Source organism: Peromyscus maniculatus, chromosome 14 (genome assembly GCF_049852395.1).
Source record: "Peromyscus maniculatus bairdii isolate BWxNUB_F1_BW_parent chromosome 14, HU_Pman_BW_mat_3.1, whole genome shotgun sequence".
Classification (NCBI taxonomy): Eukaryota; Metazoa; Chordata; class Mammalia; order Rodentia; family Cricetidae; genus Peromyscus; species Peromyscus maniculatus.
Window position 1 is genome coordinate 57,431,823 of NC_134865.1, and position 17,123 is coordinate 57,448,945.

Sequence of the window (17,123 nt, forward strand, 5' to 3'; positions counted from 1 at the left end):
CTGTGAGTTTGAGGCCAGCCTGGGCTACCAAGTGAGCTCCAGGAAAGGCGCAAAGCTACGCAGAGAAACCCTGTCTCGAAAAACCGAAGGAAAAAAAAAAAAGTTACAATAAATCATAATGAAGTTTTATTTCTATTATTTTAGTGGCTCTTCAATTTTGTGATCAGCTACTTGGCTATTAAATCAAGTAAGCCCCTCCTGGCTCTTATCTAACCTGTTCCCATTATGAATATGCCTATCCCAATGCTTCAGCACCTCTACTGAGCTTCAAGACTCAACCTTAGAGACTGTGCTTTCAAGTGCAAGAGACTAAAGCAGGAGTCAGTCAAATTTTAATTTGTAGACCTTTGTCTTTTTAAGTACAAGCGGAACAAGGATGGCCAAGTCATTCATTCACATACCCAGCCTACACATACTCAGTTTTTGCACAGCAAGGCCGAGCCAAGAAGCTGCAGAAGAGATGTATGTATATATTATCCGACCTTTGGGGGCTAAGTCAGATACCTGGCTTTCAGACAGGATCTCTCTACATAGCTGGCCTTGAACTCACAATTCTCTGGTCCCAGCTCCCAAAAGCTGTGCTTACAACCTTGTGCTACTACAACCATCCCAAAGGTCTTATCTTAAAGTTATGTAGCTGCCTTTTGTAAACACGAATATATCCCTATAACAAATCAAAGAAAGCATAAAATTTTTTTTCTTCCCATCCTACTACCGCCCCCCCTTCTAGGAAAAGAGCTAGAAAACTTACAGAATTGTGCAAAGCATTCCCATTTCTATTCTTTCTCCCCCTTGAGGGTTGGTAATCAGGCTCTCAGTATGTAGTACTGAAACTCATCATCCTCCTGTCTCCACTTCCCAACTATTCCTGGCTCTTATTTTAACTCTTATTTAAAAGTCCCATGTCTATATTCATAGGACAACTGAGAATTTTAGTCAATCATTTCCAAAGGGCCTAGCAAGAGGATTTGTTAAACATGCACCTGAAGGGTCAAACACATTACTGTTCCTAAAATTATTTTCATACATACTAATGACTCAGTCTGTTTTCAAAATGCCACTGGAACATTTTTTTAAAGATTTATTTATTTTATGTGTTTGAGTGTATCTGCATGTATGTATATGCACCCCATGTGTGCTTGGTGAAGGTCAGAAGAGGATACTGGATCCCCTGGAACTGGAATTATGAATGGTTATGCACCATCAGCTGGGTGCTGGGAACCAAACCCAGGCCCTCTTCAAAAGCAGCAAGTGCTCCTAACCATGGAGCCAGCCTTCCAGCCCTCAAAACACTATTCTAAGAAGCCAAGAAAACGCACATGTGAAGGTCCGCTTCAGGTAATTTAGAGATAGTGGCAGCACGCAAGAGTTCTATTATCACTAACTGGTTTCCACAAAACAAGGCAGAAGGTGAAAAAAAAATGTGTTTCTCAGACATATTCTCCAACATTAAAAAAAAAATCAGCTGGCACAAGTTCCAAAGGGCAGAGTGGTCTAAGAAGATTCCCAGAAATAAAGTATCCTACCCTATGCTTTGAACTGGTGGCTTGTAATTATGCCGCCTCAATTTTACTCTTGGATTTTTTTCCTCCCCACCCCAAACAAGTTTATATTCTTGAGATATTTATACAGTTGTATACTTCTGCTGTCTTGGCTCAGCCAAGTTATACGGTTTTCATTTCTAGTCTTTCCTCATCAGTCAGCCTCTTCAGTCTTTTATGCATTCCTGTGGGTCTCCTGTGAACTCCCTCCAACTGGTCCCCAGCACTCTAGTAATGAGGTGCCTCCAACTGACTGCAGCCTTCCAGGAACAGCCCAGTCAATCAGAACACGATGAGCTCACCCTCCTCTGTCCCATGACGTAATACTTCAGAGTGGGCAAGCCCCCAAATCACAGAAAGCTGGTGTGCTGCCAGACTAGATTAAACCTCGATCTTTATCTCTCAGATCTGGGCACTGGGGCACGCAGAACACACCAAAACCAAGAGGATAAATGATATGTCTTGCGATATTTCTCTTACTGGAGGAGAAAGTGAGCAGAGAGGAAAAATTATTTCCAAGTTATATATACAGATAAGAACAGAGAACACAAAAGTTTCATGACTTTCTAAAGCTAAATCATTGGTATGTTCAAAACAGTCGTACATATTTTATACTTGAGACCAAGAGGCTCCCTGATGCTGTGCTGCCAGCTGCTGCCCCGCCGTGGTCCTTACAGCTCTTGTGCATGTCTGAAAAGCACACACACACACACACACACACACACACACACACACAACCTCCTGCACTCACGTCACCACCCACCACCGCCCATCACACACTCACATTTTAAACACCGATTTGCTGCCATTTTCCCATCCCTAGAGAGCTATATTTTCCCTTTGATTAGAATTATTTTCTAAAACTACAGAAACGCTTCAACCAACAACTTTGGTTCCTCTGCACGACTTACACTTCAACACACATTTCTCGAGCATCCACCAGACTACCTGCTAAAAGCTGAAGTCCCAGGGCATAAGAGAAATAAGACAGAATTCCCCCACTTCTTCTCCCTTTCATTCCTCTTTCCTCTTTGTGTTTTCAGAGTCAAGCTCAAGGCCTCAGACAAGGTGCTACAACAGAACAAATTCTCTGCATGCTATGCAAGGTTCTAACAGAAAACTAACTCCCTGCTCTTGGTTTTTTGTTTTTTTTTTTTGCAAGTGTCTTAACTATATACTCATACTGGCCTAATACGTGCTATCTTCATTAAATTCTCTGCTAAGTGCATAAATATAGAATGCATTTTGGTCATCTTCACCCGCTACTATCCTCTCGTTCCCCTCCCATTCCTGCTGAATCCTTGCCTCTTCCCAGCAAGCCCTTCTCCTATTTCATGTCTTTTTGTTGCTGTTGACTTCTGTGACCCACTGAATTGAATTAAGGTTGCTTGCATGAGAATGAGTGTGTGTGTGGGGGGGAGGGTTATCGACTGTAGTGTGGACAAGTTCCCGGTGGCTGTACCAGTGAAGGAAATGACTCCCCGTGGCCAGCAACCATGAACTACCAGCAAAGATGGCTTCCGGTAAACTGATGCACTTGATTCAACATGGAAGGAAGATGACAATACAGTGTGCCAAGTGCAGGGACAGAGGGATAACAAGGGGTGGAGGACACGGGAGGAGAGCGTAACCCTGCCTTCAGAGACAGTAGCTGTCTTCCTAACAGAGGCAACAGCGTCGAAGAACGCAGGAGGAGTGTGCGCGGCCCAGTGAGCAGGAGTGCAGACTGTTCTTGCAGAGGACCCGCTCAAGCAGCTCACAGCCTGCTAGAACTCCACCTCCAGAAACTCTGACTACCTCTTCTGGCCTCTCTGCATTTGCAAGGACACCCGCCCACACACACACAAATATACACATAATTCAAAAATAAAACGTTTTTTAAAGAATGAGTAAATAAGGGGTGATGTGCATGATATCCTAGAGACAGATAAAAACACCAAGCCGGAATGAAGAGTGAAGACAAATTTCAGCATTATAAAAGCAAAGAATTTAGAAAGGCCAACAGGGACAGGGTGTCAATGATGGCGAAGAACATGACTCTGACCACTCACTGGTCTTGGACTAGTCACTTACCCTTTCTCAGTTGTGGAGACACAGTGAGAAAAGAACAACTCCGGCTGCTCTAGAAGAGCAAGCCTTGGACGACAGGGAAGGAGAGACCGAGAGGGACATCCCAGAGCAGGTGCCTTGTTCTAAAGGCTGCCGGGCTGCCAAGTATGACAGTGGTTTATGTCAGGCCACAGCAGCTCCAGGAAGTGAGGAAGATGGCTACACTCTACCCAAGGGATTAACTGGCTTTCTAGAGAGATCCCATGTGGGAACAGTCATAGCAACCATCCAAAACACTGAATGCTCGGGACTCGCTCAAGGATGATGGTAACAGCAAGCAAGAGTCTGCCTTCGCTGAGAACTTACTGTGGGCCAGGTAGTGTTGTATGGAGCCTTTCCTCCACATTCCATCATTCAATCCTCATAGCAACCACGTGTTAAGCATATATATTATATACTCTATTACATCAGGGAACAGAGGCACAGAGAGCTAAAATAATGCTGATAAAGCCACCTACTTGGTAGTCCAAGGAGTCAGACAATTTGATCCCAAAGTCTATGACATTAACCAGGAATTCTGATTATATAAAAGGACCCCCACTCCCTGGCCAGGGAGAGGAGTGTTTGGGAGATGGATAGAATGAGAGCACAAATTAAGTATTTAATTTGAATTTTTTTTTCCTTCCAGAGCTGAGGACCAAACCCAGGGCCCTGTGCTTGCTAGGCAAGCGCTCTACCACTGAGCTAGATCCCCAACCCCTAATTTGAATTTTCAAAGAAATATTATTTCGTTTTATACTTTAGGCAACAAGAAAACATTTTTAAGTGTTTTTTGTTTTTTAACTAAAGGAGAAAGAGGGTAACAGATTTTAAGAGAAATAACTCTGGAGGTAAACAAGAATGAAAGAGACAGACTTCTGACCGAGAGACAAGATCAGAGTACCCAAGGTGGTGCTTCCTGTAATCCCAGCATCAGGAAGCTGAGGAAGGAGGTTCCAAGTCTGAGGCCAACCTGAGCTACATAGTAAGATCCTCTATTTCCCTAAGCCCCCAAGAAGTAAACTGAGTCTGGTAGCAGGAGGCAGAGACAAAATGATCAAAAGTTCAAGGCTTCAAGGCCAGCCTGAATTTGTAAAGTTCTGCCTCAAAAAGTTTTAAAAAGTGGGGTGGCTGGAGATATAGTTGAGTGGTTGAACACCCATCTCACATGCATGAGGTTCACTCCCATGCCAAAAAAAAAAAAAAATTAAAGGAGGAAATGATGAAAAGGAGAGATGGTTAGAAACTAGTCAGTCTCTATCATGAAATAGAGGAAGGAGAGACTAGAGCATTCTTTATGTTCTTAGAAGCAATAGGATGAATGACCTGGGAGGTTTTAGAAAGAAACAAGGGTGAAAAGCTAAAACAAATGTTGGTTTTCCAGCCTTGGGAGTCTAGAGAACAGTGGGGATGAAGGAGGAAGGGCGAATGGAAGGAGAGTTAACCAGTACAGAAGAGCTAAACCTGTGCCCGACAGGGTATACAGCTAGACATCCACAAAACAAATGGAAACAGGTATGTGAGAGTATAGACACACGCAGCACCCCGAGACTTGGGAAATGAGAGAGACCTCCATGAAAAGCTGACAAACACAGACTAAGTGAACTTCAAGAAAATCAGTCTAACCAAGCGGGTGGGGCTTGAAAGTGGGTAACGGTGATATACATTTCCAGTTCCAGCTACTGTGGAGGCTCAGCTGGAAGGTCACTTAGACTAGAATCTGAGGCCAGTCTTGACTACAGAGACGCCACCTCAAAAAGGAGGGGGATACTGCTGAAGAGACGGCTCTGAGGTGAGCACTGGCTGCTCTTGCAGAGGACCTGTGTTCAGTTCCCAGCGACCCCACGGTGGCTCACAACCATCTGGAACACCAGTTCCATAAGTTTTCTTGAGCTTTCGTGTTCTAACCTAACTACTTCAAATACAACTTCTACCCTATACTCCTTGTTTTCTGTTTGTTTTAAGACAGGGTCTCTCTACCTAATCCTAGCTGTCTTGGGAACTCACTATGTAAAATAGGCAAGCCTTGAACTCACAATGACCCCCTTGCCTCTGCCTCAGAGTGCTGGGTTTAAAGGTGTGCAGCACCACACCCAACCTATCTCTTGTTAAAAATGTGACTACTAAGGTGGGGGCTGGTGAGATGGCTCAGCATTAAGGGCACTGGCTGCTCTTCCAGAAAACACAGGTTCACTTCCAAGTACCCACATGGCAGCTATAATCATCTGTGACTCCAGATCCAGTGCATCTGATACAGTCTTCTGATCTTCATGTGTACCAGGTACATATCTGATACATATACTTACATGCAGGCAAAACAGTCATACACATACTAACTTTAAATCTTAGCACGAAAAAAACCCAAACTATATTATGGGGCTGGAGAGATGGCTCAGACTCTGTCAGATGATCTGATGCCCTCTTTTGGCTTTCACAGAGACCTGTGCACTCATGTGCACATACACTCAAAAGAAAATAAATCTCCTAAAAAAGGAATTATTAGTCTAAATTTGACCCAATTTAATAACCAGTAAGCTCTTTGCAATTCAATCTAGTGATTATTTCAAAATCATGTATCTAGAATAAATTCAGACCTAATCTCGATTCTAATCTGATAGAAATCACAGAATCTCATTCAAATTTTAACATTTTTAAATCTTATTTTATGTGTATGAGTGTTTTGTCTGCATAAATGTCTGTATACTATATGTGTGCCTGGTGCCTACAGAGGCCAAAAGAGAGCACCAGGTCCCCTGGAACTGGAGTTATAGACAGTTGTGAGCTGCCATGTGGGTGCTGGGAATTGAACTCCGTTCCTCTGGAAGAGCAGCCTTAACCTCTTAACTGCTGAGCTGTCTACCACTTTTTAGATTCATTCATGCTGTTACTTACATCAGTAAGTAGTTCATTCTTCTTGATTACTGGGTAGTAAGTAGTCCCTTCTACTGACAGAGTCCAGTTGTTTATCCAGTCACCAGATGGACATTTGGATTAGTTCCAGTTTAGTCTATTATGGATAAAGCTGCAATGAATCTTCAAGCATAAGTTTTTGTATGGACACGTCTTTAGTTCTCTGCAGTAAATACCTGGGAGTGGAACTGATAGTTCATAGGGAAGCATATTTTCACCTTACCCTGCCAAACTGCTTTCCAAGGCAGCTGTACTACTTTACATCCAGAGCAACAATGAGAGATCTAGTTGCCCCACCTCCAACACTTGGTACTACTGTCCATGGCTTTAACTTTAATCATTCTCATAGCCTTCCCCTCCCCCAACCTCTGGATTTAACTCTGCAGCCCTGGCTGGCCATTTTAACTCATGGAGATCTGCTTGCCTCTGCCTCCTAAATGCTGGGATTAAAAGCTGTGCTACTACACCAGCATTAATTTGCATTTTCTAAGGGCTAAGAATTCTGAGCATCTTTTCAGGTACAGATTAGCTACTGCATAGTTTCTTTGGTAAGTTCCTGTTCAAACATTGTGTCTTCTTACCACTGAGCTTTGGTTCTGCATAGACGCTCCATGTAAGTCCATTACTGGATATTAGATATACACTTGCCAAGTATTTTCTGTGGTTTGCTCTTTGCTTAATTTTTGTTTTGTTTTGAGTTTGTGTATATATTTGTGTGTTTGCTGTGTATGTGGTGCCTGTGAAAGCCAGAGGGTGTCAATTCCACGGACCTGAACTTGAGCTGTTGTGAGCTGCTCAACATGGGTGCTGGGAACTGAACTCAGGTCCTCTGGAAAAGTTAGCAAATGCTCTGAACTATGGAGCCATCTCTCTAGCTCTCCTTTTCATTTTCTTACTGGAAACTGAACTTTTTTTCTTTCTTTTTCCCTGAGACAGGATTTCTCTATGTAACAGCCCTAGATGTTCTGGAACTCCCTCTGTAGAGCAGGCTGGCCTTGAACTCAAGAGATCTGCCTGCCTCTGCCTCCAGTGCTGGGATTAAAGGCGTGTGCCACCACACCTATCAGAAACTGAACTTTTTAAAAGAGTAAACATTTCCAACTTTGATGAAATCCAATTTATCAACTTTTTCTTTTATAGTTTGTTTCTTATTTTTAAATTGTGTGTGTGTGTGTGTGTGTGTGTGTGTGTGTGTGTGTGTGTGTGTGTGTGGCTGCACACATGCGCACATGCTCTCATATTCTTGCTCCAGCCTACAACCAGAAGAGCCTGTTAGATCCCCTGGAGCTGGAGTTACAGACATGAACTGCCTGACTAGCTGGTGGGACTTGAACTCTGAAAAAACAGTAAGTACTCCTTACTGTTCTTGCAGAGAACCCAGGTTCCGTTCCCAGCACCCACATGGAGGTTCACAACCATCTCTAACTTCAGTTCCAGGGGACCTGATGCCCTCTTTTGACCTCCACAGGCTCTAGGTATGCGCACAACACACAGATGTACACATAGATAAAATACTCATACATATAAAAAATGAATAAATCTTTTAAAAAGAAAAAAACAGTAAGTACTCTTAACCATTAAGCCATTTCTTCGGCTGTTTCCTGTGTTTTACATTTTTAAAGCCTTTGCCGAACTCAAGGTCACAAAGACTTCTTCCTGTTTTCTTCTAAAGTTTATCTAAAAGTTTCATATGAAAAAAATCCCTTGTCAAAAATTTTAACAAGATTTTATTAAACCCTGCGCTCCACTTATCTCATAATTATTGGGGTTCATCATCTCTTTGTTTCGTTCAGTCTTCCCACACCACTAAGTACTACTCAAATTAGAGTCTATTTCTGAACCGGGGAAAGACTTGTCTTGGAACAGATTTCCCCTTGCACCTAAGAAGTGGCACAGCTAAACGGAGCCAGGGTTTCAGTCCCTGCACTGTCTTCAGAGCAACCCCGAATCTCTGCAGCTCTGAATCTGCTTCTGAGGACGAGTTCTAGAACCCAGAACACACACCTTGGGACCAGGCCTGGAACAATCAACCACATGCCATCCTGGTGTGAAGAGAAGATTCCAGAAGATCATTCTAAGTCACTCTCGCCTGTAGGAAGCTGGAGAAAGCCATAGTCCTCGCGAGTTAATTTAAAATTTTGTCTTAGAAAGGTTAAGATGATCAGGACCAAAGCAATTCTACGCCCCTTTACTCTAGAGTCTCTTTGCACCATTCTCTTTAAAACAAGATAGTTTTTCAGAGTCAAAATGAAGCAAGTAGCAGGATACAAAAAGACAGGTCGCATATATTCCGCTTCCGTCTGGACTGGTTTGCTAATCACTCTGAGCTCCGCTCAGATAGAGTAGGAAAACACAGAGAACAAGCACTGACTGTCTAGTTGCTCTCTTTGTACTGTGGGACATCTAAAGAAAAACAAGAGAGAAAACTGCCCCGTGTCCCTGTCATATTCGGTCCCCGCTAAGCGCAGAAAACAGTAGCTTCCAAAATTATTGGCCCATGGGGGCTCTGTGTGAATTTTTTTTTTGGGTATTCATCACTTTATTCAAATAAATTAAATTATTTTGAGTTTGTTTTGAAAGGTAGCCCAGGCTGTTCTGCAACTCACGGTATGGCCCAGGCTGGATTCCAAATTCCAGTCCTCTAGCCCCTCCTCCCAAGTCTGGAGATTACAAACATGACCCCTAAGGAGAGGCTTGAAAATATAATTTTGCTTGTTTTGTGTGATGCATGTGTGTATGTTTATGTACGTGTGCCCATGGAGGCCGGAGGTCAAATGCCAGGCATCTTCCTCCACAGGCAGGTTCTCTCACTGAACCTGAACTCAGTGATTCTGCCAGAAGGCTGGCCATCAAGCCTCCCTACCTTCCAGTCTCTGCCTCCTTGGAGCTGGACTCATAGACCTCTGCTGCCATATCCAACTTTTTACATGAGTGCTGAGGGTCTGGACTCGGGTCCTAAAAACTTTACCAACTGAGCGTTCTACCCAGACAGTCTGTTTGATTTTTTGAGACAAGTTCTCATGTAGCTAAGACTGGCCTTTAGCTCCTGATTCTCCTTTGTCTACTACTCAAGGGATGGGATTACAGCAGTGGTTCTCAACCTTCCTAATGCTTCGACTCTTTAACACAGTTCTTCATCCTGTGATGACCCCAACCATAAAGTTATTTCTGATATGTGAACCCTGTGAAAGGATCATTTGACCCTCCACATCAGGGGTCATAACCCACAGGCTGAGAACACTATCTGGATTACAGACATCATGCCATCATGCTTGGCTGAAAATACTACCTTTTAATCTTAGCCTGACATCCTTCATCACCACGTCACTATTAAGGCAACTTCATCAGACACTGACACCTGTCGGAACAGGGCGACATTTCAAAGAGAGAAATGGAGTGCAATCATTGATAGCTAGAAAGAACTGCCCAAGCAGTGTTTTCCTAAGTACAGAACGACATTACAAGGTGCTGCTTTAGATGGAACTCCTATAAAAGAGCTTCTCCCCTTTAAATGCTCCTTTGCCATATGGCAAGGGAATTAGTGTTTGTGTCAGAAGTCAGGACACGGAAGAATCCATATTTCAGAAACTCGTGTGTGTGTGTGTGTGTGTGTGTGTGTGTGTGTGTGTGTGTGTGTGTGTGTGTGTGTGTGTGGCAAAAATGATAACAGTGATGGGGAAGTGAAGGGAGTTCAGGAAACATTTGCCCAAGAACATATGCTGAAAGACAATAAAACCCCAAACTCCTAATGAACTTTAGAGATAGCTGACAAGGTGCTAAAACTTTACACGTGGGGCTGAAGAGAGGGCTCAGCAGTCAAGCCAACGACTGCTCCTGCAGAGGACCCAAGTTTGGTCCCCAGCACCTGGGCCAGGTGGCTCACTGCCTCCTCTAACTTCAGTTCCAGGGGATCGGACGCTCTCTTCTGGCTTCTGTGGGCAATGGCATTCACTGGACAGAGAGACATACTGACACCCATATATATGTGTATATATATATATATTAAAGATTATTATTATGCATACAGTGTTCTGCCTACATATATGCTTGCAGGTCAGAAGAGGGCATCAGTTTCTATTACAGATGGTTGTGAGCCACCATGTGATTGCTGGGAATTGAACTTAGGACCTCTGGAAGAGCAGTCAGTACTCTTAACCGCTGAGCCATCTCTCCAGCCCCATATATATACATTTATATACATTGTATATATAATTAAAATAATAATAAATCCCTTTGTTTAAAGCTTCAAATATTTCCTAAACTGGTTTCTCTCGTTCATTTTAACTTCTCCAACTGATGGTTATTGTACTGATAAGTGGCTGAGTTCCAGGTGACCGGAAATGAACCATTTCAAAATGTAGCACAGAGAGCAACTGACTATAACTGGAGGCTGGGTGAGTTTTAACCCACTTGCTCCTTCCATCTGTTAGGGGTTTTATTTGTTGGGGTTTGAGCTTTTTGAGATATGGTCTTACTCTGTAACACAAGCTGCTTCTAACTCTCTACCCTCATTTCAGCCTTTCCTGAGATTATAGACATAAACCGCCACACTTAGTGTCAGAACTTATTTCTCTTGGCTTCCTCTTTCAACATCCCATCCACTATGCTTGTTAGGACCATTTTCTGGAGTCATGTCCCGCTCAGAAAGATTAAGAATTGCCAAAAATTTTGGAGCTGACAATATGTCAAATTTGTTCTGGGTATTTTTATAAAAAAAAAAAAAGAGAGAGAGAAATTAGTTCAATTTGCTACTTCCTTTAACCATCGTGGTCTTCTGTCTATAAAATGAACTCTTCCATGTTGATCCACGGAATGAGGACAGACTGCCACGTTCCTATCCCATAGCAGCTTTTATGCTCAGGTAACCCTGACTACTGAGGCTTGGCTATAGCAGGAATATTTCAAAAGTAATTCTCTGAATCTGACAAGCCGTCTCCCTCAATAAGCCTAGGAAGTTGTTATTTTATTAATTGTGCATGAAAGGGCAGGCAAACGGCCAGATGCGCAGCCCTGCAGGGCAGGACTGCGATTGTTACACACACGTTAAAAGCTAAGATTTCTGCCTCTATGACGATCCATTCATTACTTTCAAGTCCACTCTTTAACATTTTCACGTTACTATTATCCGTGTGTGTACACAGTGTGTGCCACACACTTGTGTAGAGGTCAGAGGACAATTTTCAGGAGTCAGTTCTCTCTTTCCACTATAGGTTCCAGGGGTCAAATTCAAGTTTTCAGGCTTGCATGGCAAGCACTTCCAACCTGCTGAGCTGCAGAGCTGGCCCACCACCTTTTGTTTGTTTGTTTGTATGTTTCTTTAGCCCGGTGTGGGGGCACTCACTATAGAGAGGAGGAGGCTGGCAGACCTCTGTGAGGTAAACACCAGACAGGTCTACATTGAGTTCCAGGACACCCAGGATTACAGAGTAAAACACTGTCTCAAAACAAACAACAAAAAAGTATGTGTCTATTTTTATTTTATGTGTGTGAGTGTTTTGCCTGCATGTATGTGCCCCACCTATATACCTGGTGCTCTTGGAGACCAGAGCAGGTACTGAATTTTCTGGAACTGCAGTTATGAGCTGCCATGTGGGCACTGGGAACAGAACCTGGACCCTCTGTAAGAACAAGTGCTCTTGACCACTGAGCCCTCTCTCCAGACCCCTCCAGTCTTATTTTTAAGGAAAAAAATTATTAATACAACTGAAAAGAAGAACAGTCTTTTTACTGATTTTTTTTGGGGGGGGGTTAGTTGGTTTTATTTTATTTGAGGGGGCAGGGTTTCATGTAGCCCAGGTTAGCCTTATGTACATTATGTAGCTAAGAATGACCTTAAATCTCCTACTCCCCCTGTCTCCATCTTCCAAATCCAGAGATGACAGCCATTTGCCATCACTCTCAACTTAATATGAAAGAGAAGCTCAATAATTACACATTCACCCCAAACTCCTGACCATTTTTTCAAGCTACAGATAGCAAGTTCTAGGCCAACAAGAGCTACATAAGGAGACCCTGTTTTGTTTGGTTTTGTTTTGAATTACACAGTTTAACTGCACTCTGGAATTCTGGGTTGGATTCTGCATAGAAAAAGAAGGTGAGTTGAAATTTCTGTGATATTCACAAGTCTGTAGTTTAGTAGATAATATTCTACCAGTGTTAAATTCTTAGCTGCAACAGATGTGCCATGGTTATGTAAGAAGTTCACATTAGAAAAAGCTGGATGAGAAGCAGATATGAACACTCTGCATTTCTCTTAAACTTTTCTATGAATTTAAAATGATTACTCCATTTTTTAACTTAAATATAGTTGGCTAATTTTATATCCTCACTATCCCTTACAAGTCGGATGCGGATGCTGCTTTCCTAATCACTGCCCTACCTTAAGCAGTGTAAGGTTAAAACACTTAATTAATATTTTTCTACTCCTTTCAACATACTATTTGCCCATCTGCATTGCCTTCTTTACCAAAATGTGAGAAAGTGCTTCACACTTGGGAGGTCTCAGCTACTTTCTCTTCCAAATAGCTTTACCATTTACACCAGAGGCCATGCTTGCATTTGAACTTCCCAAAGTGGACGAGGGTTAAAATACCATGGGCTAGAACTCTGGAGAAAACTGAGAGATCTGTATTAACTATTAAGAACTAGCTAAGACTATTACCACATTACATAAAATGATGTTGCTTATTATTAAATTACAATTATCTGATCTCTGGCCAGAAAGTACAATGAACACAAAATGCGATTAATATCAGCATTTCAATAATAACAGGCAAACCGCACACACACATATAAACACAGACACATACATGTACACGATGCAGAACAGTATGTAAACCACCTCAAAAGTTTGGAAACATTATTATAAAAAATGAAGGGTAAATACTCAATAACTTTTCAAAGAAAATGGCACCAAAGAACAACAACTTATATTTAAACCTAAGGTAATCGATGGCTAGAGACATTTAAAAGGGTAAAATGAGGGTCCCGGTTGTAGCTCAGCTGGTAGAGTTGCTTGCCTAGCATGAGGTTTGATCTTCAGCAATGCGTGAACTGGGTCTGGTGGTGCCCACCTGTAATCCCAGCACTGAGGAGGTTGAAGCAGGAGGATCAAGAAATTCCAGGTGGCGAGGCATGGTGGAGCACACCTTTAAACACAGCACGCTGGAGGCAGGGGCAAGCAGATCTCTTGAGTTCCAGGCCAGCCAGGGCGATGTAGGGAGACCCTGTCTCAAAACAAAGTTCTAGGTTATCCTCAGCTGAACACCACGTTCAAGGCCAGCTCATGATACACCAGACCTTGTCTCAAAAAAAAAAAAAAAAAAAAAGGAAAAGAAAGAAAAGAAAAAAATACTAGAACTCACTAAGGTCATAAAATTTAAACTGTTATAGGATATGTTGATTATAGTAAATAAGTATTACATAATACTCTAACCAGGACCCTTCTAGAAGGATGAACAGGTGCAGTAATTTCTCCAAAATATTTCAACTTTTATACCTCATTGACCATACTCCACAATATTTAACTATTTAAAAGTCACTCTTCAAGAGAGCCTGAGTTTTTAGAGTAACTAGCATATTGTCTGGGACAGAATGAACTCTCAGGAAATGCCTTGTAAAAAAATATGTAGAAGTAATGTACCTCTGAAGTGTCATATAGACCAACCCAATATCAAGACCTAGGAGAACATGTTGTATCCTATAGTACCACATTTAAAGAATTATTTATTTTCAATTTTATTTTATGTGTATGTGTTCTGTGTGTGTGTGTGTGTGTGTGTGTGTGTGTGTGTGTGTGTGTGTGTGTTTGTGTTTGTGAATGCTCTTGAGAGCTCACGAAGGCCAAAAGAAGCTGTCAAACCCCCTGAGCTAAAGTTACAGGCAGTTATGAGCTGTCAGATGTGGATATGGGGAATCAAATTCGGGTCATCAATCAAACCCAAGTCATCTCTCCAGCCCTGCTACCTCATTTAAAGGTAATCAAGTTAAATTAAAAAGTAATTGGGAGCAACAAATGATTGTTGGGGGAACAACATATGAACCATAAAGATAAGTGTAAAAATGTAGTTTGAAACTACAAATAATATCTCTAAATTAATTTGAAATACAAGGCATTCTCTAGGGGCTCTTCCACTAGTCATAATTGTATTTAAAATGTATTTAGACCAATGAATGAGTAGTCCAAGTCCAATTAAGTATTCAAACTGTGGACTCAATCGATGGCTTCAGAGACTCTTTCTCTTCAGTAATGCAGAAAATACAAAACGGCCCTCTGAACCTCTGAGAAGGACTAAAATAATCCTGTTCCTCACACGTGTGGAGTCAAAAGTGATTACTTTCCTTTCTACTCCTACCCAACACAGTCAAAAGCACGATACTTTCCATCCCTATCAGAGTGCTACATAATAGCTGAGGACTTTAATCGCAGGCTTAGGAATCTCATCATGACAAAATTACAATGCAGCAGAAACACTTTCTAACTATGTCCTACCCCCACAGTGTTCCTACACTAATTTAGCTCCCTATCAAATAGTAACAATCAAGGGATCAGAAAGTTCTCAGAACAGAACCTGCAAACCGCTTTAAAATGAAATAAGGGGGAAAAAAAAACAGTTCATGGATTTCAAACTTAGAGGAAAGGATTTTTCTGTCAGTGCCTGCATTTAAATGCAAATTACAATTTAACTAGCTGCAATTTTCTCTTCAAGTGCTCTCAATCAAGCACACACAGGCGCTCACACACACTTGCAATCAATCTCCAAAGGTCTTTAAAAAACTGACCATGTTTACTTAAAAGGCTAAATGCCTAATCACTAACATGTTTCAATTAAGAAAAAAATGTGGCTGTTTCTAACTCTACCCATGAATGACAGCTAGGCAGAGACAAACTGTTCTGAAGATTAGGAATTTCATGGGGGTAAAGCAGGAGGTACAGACAATCTCTAAAGATGTGTCAATAATAAAACTATTTCAACACCCAAAATTTGCAACCCACAGATATGTGAACTACAAAAAGATCTGAACTTGGTATGTGCCCAAAAAACAGAAGGAAGGACACCAGTTCTATATCCAAATCAACTCAAAATGCCCCGTTACAGAGACCTGAAAATTTAATAAGTTTTCTGAGGTTCACCAATATGCTCACTTCAAAATAGTAAAAATATATTAACATGCAAATGTCGTATCATTTCAAGTTGGAAAAACACAACATGAAATGACTGAAAACACTTAAGTTGCTTTTTCTTTTTTTTGTTGCTCTTGTTTTTTGTCTTTTGAGGCAGGGTTTCTCTGTGTAGCCCTGGCTGTCCTGGAACTCACTCTGTAGACCAGGCTGGCCTTGAACTCACAGAGATCCTCCTGCCTCTGCCTCCCGAGTGCTGGGATTAAAGGCCAGTGCCACCACCCAGCTAAAAGAGTTACCTTAATGGTAAGCTTTCTAGGGACTTACTGATTATCAGTATGAAAACACAAGTCCTGATGTCATCCCTGTAATACAGACACTATGATGATCATCTCAGCTTTACAGATGAAGAAACAGAGGCACCAACTGATGGCCCAAAGTAATACATTGCAAGCAAGCAACATGAAAGAGGGTTTAAACTGCAGCCAGTCAAACTCTGAAGATGAATAACCAACGCACCCCTGGCAGTGTTAACGGGAACATCTTTTTAAGCCAGTAACACTAGGTCAGCAACATGCACTAAGAAAAACACAAGCTTTAGAACCAAACAGCTTCAAGACCATAGCTTCAACATCAATAAAACAAAGGTATTTCAAGTACTGTGAATGTCCAAGTGCCAAGTAAATGAAGTTTACATAGTCTAGAAGTCTCACAAGCTGCAAGTCAAAGTGTGTGTGCATGCATACCCACATCCATTTTCAGGAAAACTGACCCTGGCTTTCCACAGATGTTCAGGCGGTAAAAAGAAACCTCTCTAAATGGTTAGGAATAACTAGAATACATAGCAGGTTCTAAAAGCAAAAAGCAGAAAACAAAAAACAAACATCGCAGAAGTTATCTTTCTCGTTCTCACAATTCCTCCCTGTCCCGTTAAGGACGATGGCACGCCAGGCTTCCTAACAAGTATCAGTGGTTCCCCCACCATATTCGAGGCGTGGTAAGGAGATGCACATACAAGCTTGTGCACCCATTTTCCTGCAATCATCTACAGAAGGCCGCCGCGACCAGGGTAGTTGGCTTAGTCAAGACCTGAGTTTGGATGCCCAGGACCTGGGTAGGAAGCAAGCCAGGCTCAGTGGCAAGTGTCTGTCACCCCGGGGCTGGGAGGCAGAAACGGAAGTATCGCTGGGGCTTTCTGGCCAGGCGATCTAGCAACAAAGCAAGGGGGAGGGAGGAGGCGTTTCAGGTTCGGTGAGACAGTCTTTAAAAAAAAAGTGGAAAGCAAGACAACTAGCTTCTTCTGACTTCTGCTCTGAATGCACCTGCACGCTCGTGCTTACACACACACACACACACACACACACACACACACACACACACACACACGATGGGGAGTGGGGGGTCCTCAAGCGCTGTTCCAATCCCTCTCTTTCCGAAGACTCGTCCACCCAGTCTCATGAAGT

At 42.3% G+C, this 17,123-nt stretch overlaps 1 protein-coding gene across 2 annotated transcripts in view; it reads right to left on the bottom strand.

Moving 5' to 3' along the window:
• The window catches only part of Arel1 (apoptosis resistant E3 ubiquitin protein ligase 1), a 51,127-nt gene that overhangs the window by 33,586 nt on the left and 418 nt on the right, over window positions 1-17,123 (bottom strand). The window lies entirely within an intron of this gene.